Source organism: Sinocyclocheilus anshuiensis, unplaced genomic scaffold, assembly GCF_001515605.1.
Source record: "Sinocyclocheilus anshuiensis isolate Anshui unplaced genomic scaffold, SAMN03320099.WGS_v1.1 scaffold1301, whole genome shotgun sequence".
Taxonomy (NCBI): domain Eukaryota; kingdom Metazoa; phylum Chordata; class Actinopteri; order Cypriniformes; family Cyprinidae; genus Sinocyclocheilus; species Sinocyclocheilus anshuiensis.
In genome coordinates, this window is record NW_015551135.1 from 486540 (window position 1) to 498395 (window position 11856).

The 11856-nt window shown below is 38.2% G+C and overlaps 1 protein-coding gene across 1 annotated transcript in view; it reads left to right on the forward strand.

Moving 5' to 3' along the window:
• Positions 1–1651: 1651 nt before the first annotated feature.
• The window catches only part of LOC107663214 (teneurin-1-like), a 223480-nt gene continuing 213275 nt past the window's right edge, over positions 1652–11856 (forward strand). Inside the window, 1 exon segment of the mRNA XM_016453389.1 lies at positions 1652–2003. The gene's annotated coding sequence lies outside the window, so the exon portion shown is untranslated.

Here is an 11856-nt window from a genome sequence, read left to right on the forward strand (position 1 = left end):
AATTCACTTTTTACTTACAAAGTATTTTTTTAGGTTTCTTTCTTACCAAGTACTATATAATATTGTTAATTTATTGGTTATCGACAATAACATGAAAATAACTGTAGGCTTGTTGTTAGAAGATCACTTTTCAAATAGATAAATGCATACATTTTTCTTTTCATGACCATCTGAAGAAGAGGAGTGAAGTTTTGAGATGGTCCAGCAGGTACCCAGAGCACTTGTGTATGCTGTAGGCAGGGCCATTTCTAGGAAATACTGGAGGATGCCAATGAACGACCCAACACCCCCATTATGCCTTAACATAATGACACTGCATTTTAACACATTCAAGCAGCTGAATATTAGCATAAAAATGCATTTGTACAAATGTTATCAAAAAGATAAACGATCAGAAATACAAATATTTAGTGTAGACAATAATTTTAGATTTTTTAAATGAATGACATGTCCGCAAATTAACACTAATGGGTATCTTAGAGTACAGAAATGGTCTGAAACAGACTCTGTAGGTCCTCTACAGTACATTAATGTGTAACACTGCATGCCAGTATAAAGTCCTGTTAACACCACCAACAATGCAATGCACCAGTCATAATACTGCTTCGTTGCTATGTTCCTAGTTCCCTGGTGCCCTAGTAATAGTTACAGTGTAGAACAACATTTTAGGTGTCGATAATGAGGTTTATGTTATTCTGTTATATCAAATCAGTTTTTATACTGCTCTTATTGAACATTAATGAGCTTAGGTCACTTTGTTGCTGTCATTAGTGGTGTGAATGAGGCTTGAGGGATATTACTGTTGGCTTCAGAGTGTATGTGTGATGATGCATTTAGAACCTTGTGAAAGATGCAACACGCTGGAAAATGCGTTTACTGTATGTATATGATTTACTTTGACCTTGGCTGATCACTGTATGCTCCCATTGAGTCACTGATATACGTACTGATGTCCAAACACAACAGATTTGCTTCCATTAAGTCTTAGAGCATATTGATCCCCCAGCGCAAACACACACACACACACACACACACTAATATAATCAAATTCCAATTATTCATGTACAGGTATGAAATTGAATACACACACACACATGCACACTTGTTTGTTTTATGGTGGAGACTTTGTATTGACATTGTTCTTACAAAGCTAATTATATTTTTTGTTCCCTGACCTGACCTCAAACCATTCTGCAGTTTTGCATTTTTATTAAAATCATTACGTTAGTATGTTTATTAATCATTTTTGTTGTGCATTGGCTGGTACCCACATTGGAGTAGATTTTGGGTTTTACTATGCTTGTGGGGATATTTGGTCCCTGACTGGGCCCGGACTATGAGAAAAGCAAGGGCCCTTATAGTAACAGCTCAAGCACACAGAAATGCATGAAGAAAATCTCTTTCTCTCAATAACTACAATATGTTTTTAAAATAGCTAGAGGTACTTTTCCAATAACATGTATTATTGTAGATGTATATCTCACTAGGCCGCAAAACATATTACTAAACGATTATTGGCAGTTTATCCAGGGCAGCAGTGGTGTTATTAGGAAATCAGTCACACTCTGTGGATGTTTCCTCGGCGCGCGCTCTAGTCACCCCACGCCACCCGTTCCCCGATCCTGCTGCCACACCCCCTTTCTCACGAGCGCTGAATGGTACGTCCCGGTGATGCCGAACGTGTCAGACAGTGAAAAAATCGTGAATACTTGAATTTGAATCCTAACCTTTCAGAATACGACGCTCCCTCCGCGTGCGAGTGTGCTGGTGTGTATGAGCTGCCGCATCCCTTTTCACTCAGCATCCGCTCTCGAGCGTTTCCCGGTAACCGAGCACCGCGCTCCCGCCGCCTTACCGGAGCCACCGTGTCTCTGACCGAGGCGCTCTGCTTTCTGAAGGATAAACGCCAGGATTCGGTGTCGGAGCCTTTTCCCACATATCTACCCGAGATTCAATTGTCTATCCGGGGATTTTACACTGAATCATGCTCAGCAGTGACGAAGGTAAGCAGCAGGACCCCGGTAAACATAACCGGTTCTCCATAACTGCGTGTGCTTGTGGGTGTTTGCTCGTATACGCTGAATACAGACGTGAATTCAGTTTCTCAAACGAATGACTGCGGTAGGCTGTGTAATGAACGCATCCCTTTTCTTTAAGGAAACCGTTAAGAAACAGAGAACCCGTTATTAGGCGGCTGAGAAGAAGCTCGGTCATTTTTTCCTGCGCAGCACATCTGTGTAACTGATCCGAGGCTCTCCCAGCTCAGACATCCACAAACAGGCAGCCGATAAAAGGCTTTGGTTCCCATCCATCCTCCATCCGCCGTGAGACTTTCTTGTTTTTAGAGGCGAGCTTTCCCGCCGTCACCGCGCGCAGATCATTCTTGACAGACAGTATCGACTGGGCACGAGACACCAATTACCCGCTGCTTGTGAACTTGACTGACTGAATGCGACCTTTACGGTCTTTTACTCTTTAATTGTGATCTATATTTCAACGAGTTATGTCCGAGAATACAGCGGACGGGTCTGAATGAGTGTGAGGAGATTTCACCGAGAAATATGCGTACGACCGGGTCACCTGCACGTCTCGGCAATTGTACTGGTAAATATTTCAATTTCACGGGATTTTCTCCGTTTTAGTCGCGAATACAGACCACTCCACCAGCTGCTCGAATCCGGTGTTATTCATGTGTTGTTCTCCGCTTCTCCGTCAGTGTGTGTGAGTGTCCTGACTGCGACACATCTGTGCATTATTCACTCGGGTCCCCTAGAGAGAAACTGCTGGCAACACTGGGAGAGTTGGTCGAGAGTTTAAGTGGCCATACATTTGATGTACTTATAACTGAACACTAAATAAATAATTTAGTGTTCTTGACGTTATAAGCAAAAATACCAGGGCACTCCCCTTATCTGCATAAATATATTCTTAAAAGGTATAGAATTATAATGATTAACAAATAATTTTAATGTGAATTAAATATTGCTTACTATAAAGGTTATTTGTTAATATTGCTTTTGCTTGTAATTTTACAGCTTTATCCTTCTGCAAATGAAAATCTCATTTTACCTTTGCAGGGCCCCCTTTTCAATATTTTTCAGAAATTTGACCCACACACACACACACACTCAGTTTCAGGAAACCACACACAAAATATACATTTATTTGCATATATAAATAATGTAGTAGTTTATTTAAACATTATGTCTTTCCTTATAAAGGAAATGTATACATTAAAACTCACCGCATTAAGGACAAATATTTTTATGCATATTTAGAGGCACATAGAAGACATTGTGCAAGTAAACTCCAAAAAATATGATTAATTGGTTCAATTTTACTACTTAATGTATATTGCTCTCTTTTTGCTTGCTGACGGAAACTGATGATTATATTTTTAAGATTTTCTCACAATTTGTTTGCTGCAGACAGTTGGAAGTAAACAAGATATGTTTGCTATATTGCCCATCCCTGAGCATCACATAAAATCAGGGGAAGTGTGATTGGTGGTTTAATATGTCGATCAGATCGCCCATTCCTTTCTGAATTGAGGGTTCTTGAACAGATTAAGTATACACTAAATGTAATGCTAATGGTCTTTTGCTGGTGATACTAACAGTCTATAGGGAGAGCAACAGGGCACACTATATGTTTGAGCAGGTATACAGAAAGAGTAGCATTTGAGGTCCATTGCCAGTATCCATACCAGCATGTGTTATGGAGGTATAATACGTAATGTTTAGCTTGGTGCCGGTGCATTAGTGGATACGAGTTTTTTATTTACTCTTTAATTGTGATATTTCTACGAGGTATGTTCGAGAAAACAGCATACGGGTCTGAATGAGTGTGAGGGGATTTCACCGAGAAATATGCCCACGGTCTCGCGTACGACCGGTTCACCTGCACGTCTAGGCATTATTGTAGCCTACTGGTAAATATTTAAATTTCACGGGATTTTCTCGAATACAGACCATCTCACCAGCTGCTCGAATCCAGTGTGCTTCATGTGTTGTTCTCCGATTCCCCATTAGTGTGTGTGAGTGTTTTGCGACACATCTGTGCATTAGGCTATTCACTCCTCTGGTAACATGAAGAGAGTTGGTCGGGAGTTTAAGTGCCATGCTTTTGATGTAATTTTTATGATTATACCAGACGAGAACGGGAGACATATATATATATATGTATATATATATATATTCTTAAAATTTATATATAATCTTATAAAGATGAACAAATGTTTTAATATTAATGAAATAATATGAGTTCAATTTGTAAGGTTATTTGTTGATATTGCTTTTGCTTTTAATTTGAGTTTGTATCCCTTTGCAAATTAAAATCTTATTTTACCTTTGCAGGGGCCCCCTTTTCAAATAATTTTTTTCTCAGAAATTTTGCCCACACACTCAGTTTCAGGGTACAGAAACCACACACACAAATCATACGTTTATTTGCATATGTAAATAATGTAGTAGTTAATTTAAACATATTTGTATGTCTTTCCTTAAAAAAGAGGAATTTTATGCATTAAAACACCACACTAAGGGCAAATATTTTTATGCATATTTAGAAGCAGGCTTCAGCACATTATACAAGTAATCTCCAAAAGAACGTGATTAATTGGTACAATTTGTCTACTTAATGTATATTGCTCTATTTGCTTGCTGAGGTAAACTGATGTATACTCACGACAGTTCATATTTTTTAGATTTTAGACAATTTGTTTGCTGCAGATAGTTGGAAGTAAACAAGATATGTTTGCTACTATTGCCCATCACTGAACATCACATAAAATCAGGCGAAGTGTGATTGGTGGTTTAATATGTCGATCAAATGGCCCATTCCTTTATGAATTGAGGGTTCTTCAACAGATTAAGCTACAGTATTCACTACATTTAATGCTGATAGTCTAAACTTGTGCTTGTGATACTAACAGTCTGTGTCTAATGAAAGTAACAGGGCACACATTTGGGCAGGTACAAAGAGAGTAGCATTTGATTTGCAGGATTGCCAGTATCCATACTGGCAAGTTACGTCCCACTTTGAACACTGACTAATACTAAATGTGTATATATTTAAAAATAACATGTGTATGGAGGTATAATATATAATGTTTAGCTTGGTGCCTGTGCATTAGTGAATAATATTTTTTTATTTATTACAACACAAATCCAGGTTTGGGTTACAGAAATCGCAGACCTGCTCTATCACCAATGTGCAATCAAGTAAGACACCCCAGGTTGCTTCAGGCGCATTATCTCAGCAAGTGGTTAACAGTAAGTTGTGAAAAGCAAGTGCTAAATGGCAACTATGAACATGCAGTATTTATGTGTTAGAAAATGGTGTGTGTGTGTGTGTGTGTGTGTGTTTGATATGTCAGTCAGCCATAGGTGAATTAGCCTGAAGTTGTTGTGACCTCTTCTAGAATCTCGTTATTATGCAAAAATATCTCTGTAATGCAAAACCTGACACCGCCTACTTTATTAGAAAATACCACTGAATTAAAATGCCTTATTATTTGGCCACCTTTTCTCTCATGACCTTTTAATTAATATATATGGCTGTCCATATTTTAGGAATTTCCATTACCAGCGATAACAGATATTAAAGGGTTAGTTCACCCAAAAATGAAAATTAGCCCATAAATTACTCACCCTCAATGCATCCTAGGTGTATATGACTTTCTTCTCTCAGACGAATCCAGTCGGAGTTGTATAAAAAATTGTCTTTGATCTTTCAAGCTGTTTAATGCCAGTCAGTGGGTTTTGCATTGCTTTAGTCCAAAAGAAGTGAAATAAAAAGCGACCATCCATAAAAAAAGTGTCTCACACGGCTCTGGGGGGTGAACAAAGGCCTACTGTAGCGAATCGATGCGTTTTTGTAAGAAAAATATCCATATTCAAAACGCTAATCACTTTAATGTAGTTTGCGCCAACAGTTGTACACGGAAGCAGCTCCGGGCTGATGACGTATGAGGTCAGCGTTGCGCATGCGCCGGTGAGTCTTGTGAAAACCAACGTTTGTTAACAGTAGGGGTGCTCCGATTGATCGGCTACCGATCACAATCGGCCAATAATCGCTTTGGGATGATTGATCGGCGGTCTCTAAAAAGGCCAATCTCAAAAAACCGATCTCAAGCTGATGACACTGCCGTGAGAGGTTTGGCACGACATGCAGTGGTAGATGACACTCGTGGAGGTAGGAAAACAAAGTTCTTTATGAACGGCAGGATTGCTTGTAATAAAGATTTCAATGCAAAAGCTGATGACGTATGAGGTCAGCGTTGCGCATGCGCCGGTGAGTCTTGTGAAAACCAACGTTTGTTAACAGTAGGGGTGCTCCGATTGATCGGCTACCGATCACAATCGGCCAATAATCGCTTTGGGATGATTGATCGGCGGTCTCTAAAAAGGCCAATCTCATAAAACCGATCTCAAGCTGATGACACGCCTGCCGTGAGAGGTTTGGCACGATATGCAGCGGCACCATCTCAGTCTCTGTCCGGCGCGGGTGAAATAATTATAATGCTTTAGGTGAGGTACAATTCATATTTATTCATTAAATAACTTATAAAGTAATTTGAAAAAGTTTCTGTGAGACAATTTCACAAACAGCGTGAGTGAATCACCACGTGTGCTCTCTCTTTCTCTCAGAATGCAAATGGCTTGAAAATGACAGTTGACAGGAATTGTCACTTGCACTATCGAGGCAATGTCGCATCGCCACTAAAGTTTATAAATTGCATTTTTTCTTTTTAATTCTTGCCAGTGTTTAAACCATTCAACACTCGCGCACTTTCCTGGAGACCGTGCACTCATGCACACTCGCAGCGCACACACATAATGCCAGGCGTATTTTTTCCACGCTCATGTTAACGGATTAAAGCGTTCACACTGCACACATGGCCTGCACTGCGTTTCCGCGTGCGTCACTTCTGAGCGGCACACGCGCAAAGCCGACCTCATACGTCATCAGCCCGGAGCTGCTTCCATTTGTGGGAACAGTGAGCGCAAGCTAGATTAAATTGATTATTACGTTTTAAATATGGTTATTTTTCTTACAAAAACACATCGATTCGCTACAGGAGGACTTTGTTCACCCCCCGGAGCCGTGTGAGACACTTTTTTTATGGATGGGTGCTTTTTATTTCACTTCTTTTGGATTGAAGCAATGCAACACTCGCTGACTGGCATTAAACAGCTTGAAAGATCAAAGACACTTTTTTATATATAACTCCGACTGGATTCGTATGAAGGAAGAAAATCATATACACTTAGGATGCATTGAGGGTGAGTAATTTATGGGCTAATTTTCATTTTTGGGTGAACTAACCCTTTAAGGGTTGTGAGTCTGACTCTGACTCGAAGGCCTTGCATTCTGTACTGGTAGCAAATTTCTTAATTTTGTTCGGATCGTTGGGATTGGGATCATCAGTCCAGAAGGTTTTAGATTTATTAACATATCTCTTGATGACTCATTTAGACCTTAATGCAATGGCATATTTGGCATTAGATGTTTGTGTTACTAATATTCTCATCTTAAGTATGTCTAAAAATATATGCTACAGTACACCTTTCTTTTCCCCTTCCCTCTGTCCCTGTCTTTGTCTCTCTCTCCTTATGATGTCGAGGTTTAACAGGGACGGTAGCTACCCACGCTGGCATTAACCCCCTGCTATGCCTCACCCTCTTCTAACAATAGAGGTAAAGACCCGGAGGGGTTCCTGCCTGCTCTCCTACTTTCAGCAAATGCTACAGTACTGCGTTCAGCTTTCATTAACGCCACACTCACTGGGAGAGAACGAATACTGAGAGTTCTTAGCTTTCTGACAGGCTCCACCGGCTTGGGAGGCTAATACATCAAAGGCTTGCAGCTAGTGCAGCCCAGGGGTACTATTGTTCGACGTTTAACATTTATTAACCGACATTTTTAGAAAAAAAAAAAACCTACTTGTTGAAATAGTAATCAATTGATTTTCAGTTGAAAATAACCATTATCTAAACAATGCTGAATACATATTTTAACAAATGCAGCAATGCTTGAAGTCAGTTAGTAAGGTGTGGGTAGTAGTGGTTGACCAATATATCGTCCTATTTATCAGCCAATGTGCAGACACGCAAGAGCGCCCATTCTTTGTCTTCATTAGTTTACTATCTTGTTCAACTGTTCTGTCTAATAATAGAAAGGCAAACGCTGTAATACTTTTTAAATATAAGTAATGCACATTTATATAATTTAAACAAGTATTTTAATACCCATTCAGGGCTCAACACTACTGGCCTGGTTGGGCCAGTGGTTAAAATTTTTACTTGCCCTGCCAATATTTTCACTGGCCCTGCCACACACACACACACACACACACACACACACAAAATATAAAATAACATAAAATAGTTGCTGTTATCATTGTTTTTGATCCATGCTATCTTTTATTATAATAAATAAGCTTATATGACACCAAAATTTTAGATATCAATTTAATTTTAAAATGATCAATTCTTATTTCATACTACAGCAAAAACTAATAATGTTTGAACTTTATATTTGTTAGTAAAGACAAGTGAACAGTCAGTAAATAAGAGCAAATTATAAGCAGTAGCACAACTGAATATATAGAGCAAAGACACAAATGAAATGATGCTTCAGGAGAGACAGCAGCAGACGGCGTTTCCGTGGCTATAAACAAAGCAGCGCTGCGCTAATAAACACTGCTGTAATCTTCATTATACAGAGCCCAGATGCAGAGAAACACCATCTAATCTGTTCTGAAGACAGTCAGTTCCCCTCAGAAACCCAATAAATAAGCTTATATGACACCAAAATTTTAGATGTCAATTAAATTGTACAATTCTTGATTCCAATTTTGTTACCACTGCAAAAACTATTAGCCTAACAAATATAAAGTTACAAAAATATTAAAGACAAGTGGACAGTCAGTAAATAAGAACAAATAAACAAATGACATGCAATAGCACAAATGAATGTATAGAACAAAGATATAAATGAAATTATGCTTTAGGAAAAACAGTGTACGGGCTGAATGAGAATGCAAATTCACTCTCTGACAGCAGGTGGCGCGTATGGAACAGCAGCGATACAGCATTTCCTTGCTTACCGCAGTAAACAAAGCAGCGCTGCCGTTTACACACTTTGTAATATTTCCACGCAAATTAGATTTTGGAAAATGATTGCAGTGCAGTTTGTGTGCAAGCCCGGAACAGAAATCGGTTGAAATAAAACAAACAAAAAAAAAAGGCCAGTTGACTGGTGCATTTGTACTCCACTGTATAAATTAAATATGGATTAGTCATTGTTAAAGCTTCAAAGTTACTCGCCAAGATGGGTATTTTGACATACTTTTGTATGTATTTGTCCGTTCAAGCGCAAGAATGCGCACTGTACACATAGAACACAGCACGCAAATACTGAATTGTCTTTCACATCTTGCTTAAATGATTTAAAATCGCATGAATTTTTAAATTAGGCTTAAAAACATGTGCAAATGATACACTTTTGTGACAACGCAGCAGTGGCCCAATCGGCCAGTGACAAACTTGTCAATTGTCCCGAGCTTCTTTCATGTTGCCCCAATGCCATCGGGCAGTCCTTATTGTCGAGCCCTACCATTAAACTTTTAATTCATGCAGACTTTGGTGAACTCAGCTGAAGAGTGCATGAGAGTGTGGCCTGTGCGTGTGAAAGGTCCAGGCTGTGTGAATTGGATGTGGACAGAAGAGTTCTGCTGTCACTGGACAGTGGACACACATGACTGAGCAACTTCAAACTAGGGCTGTGCAGTATGGACAAAAAATACGGTCACAATTTTTTGATCATTATTTTGATTTTAATTTTAATCACAATTTTGACAATATTTTCTTTCAACTTTTATAAATGCATTTTGGTGTTTATGAATTTGAATTTAAAACATTTTTCAAAAGAAAACCGATTAGAGCTTTACCAAAAAGCTGTTGATTAACCGTTAAAGTAGTTGCGACTTTATTGACAATATTTGTGGGCATAAATGATACGTGATAAATTATAATGGTACGTTTTCTCCCCCATAGAAAATCATTATAAAGAAAATGCTTAACGTAGCTTAATTAATTAAGACAATGATATTAAAAGACTAAATTCAATACAAACTTTATTAATAAAACATACTGTACTATCTACAGGAAAGAAGATGAACCCAGAAGAAGAACACAAAGTCCAAAGTTTCATGTTAAGCGTTTTTTTTATAATGGATTTCTATGGGTGAAAAAAAATGCTTAATGTAAAAATATTGTCTTTCCATTTGGATTATGACACCTTTATCTTTGCAGTGGGTAGCGTTTATGATAAGAGAAAAATGTGAGAAAATCCCTGGTTGTTGTTTTAGGACATTATTAAGCATTTTAGAATTTCCGCGATTTGATGTGTTATGGTGTTCTTGCAAATTACCTTTTCTACTGTATATCTAAAACATTTTCACTAGAGGATAGGTTAGAGATAAGATATGTTCATTTAGCATTTAATCTCTCTGTTATTCATAAACTATGTTCATTAAGTAAGCTGTGGTCATTTAGCATTTAGTTATTGTTTTGTTTGCATAGCTGCAACTATATAATTATGGCAGTGAGTACCATAATACTGCCCTCTGACCGTCAGATACATAAGGCTTTATCAAGTGATGTAGTGTCACAAGGGGGAATATACTGGACCTCATTACAGATTAGCCACCGTTGTCAACTGGCCTCAGCTTTGACATTAGCATGTTAGCACTAGTCCCTCATGTCTGGATTAATACTGTACTGGAAACGGGATTAAGCAGCATTTACCCAACCTAGATCTGCCAGTCACACAGCTGGTAATTATACCAGCAGAGTGTCTTAATACTTCAGTGCAATTTAAAGCGCTGATGAGCTATAACCAGGGGACCAATCGCCTGTGTGTTTTGCTGCATATATCTAAATACTTGAAGATTATTTGGGCTTTATTAAGGTTAGAAAAGGCAATGTATTCAGCATGGTGGAGTACAAATTTTGGTTATAATAATAGGTTCAAACCTATTATTACGCTAATAGCTCTTTTTAAGAGGAATTCTCTTCGGCAGGATGTTTATTTGCTTGTAATAGTATAGGTTGAAACGCTAAATTAGTATTTTGTATGGATTAAAAAATTCAGCAATGACAATATTTTGGGTTTAGAGTTTATGTATTTTGCATGTTCAAATTATAAATAAAAAATAATAAGGTTTACCTACCAGTGTTCACAAGAAAACACTGTAGTTGTAGTTAATGCAAAAGCATTAACTCCAGAGGGGCAGGGGAGTAGTGGTGTTACAAGGGCACGTGAACAGGGGCTCAAACCCCCCCACATGCACGCCACTGCTTATACTCTCTTTAATTTGTAAGCCCCCGGCTTTTATGCCATTCAAATAGATTGTAGTCTTTCTTAGGAAGGTGGTAATTTTCACAGTCTTGACCACCCCCCTCCCCCCATCCCCAAACTTATTCTTTCTGTTTCTTCTTATGCCTCTTCTGTCTGTCTGTTTTTTTTCTTCTCCTTTCTCTCTGTACTTCCTTTTAGGGATATGCCGGTATCATATTTTCATGTTGCGATTAATTGCTAATGCTTTTATCACGGTATGCGGTATTGTCACGGTATTGAAATTTAGGTTTTTTTGTAAAGGTGCTGTCATAATACAGTATAACAGGTTTAATAACTTTTTTCTTATAACAAAAATAACTGAACATTTAAATGCAATAAAGCAATACAGAAAAATGTATAAAGTTAAAAGTTTTACACAGATTAAAGTGCAAAAGAACTATAAAGACCAATAGGTATCACTTTACAATAAGACCTCATCAGTTAAGCTTA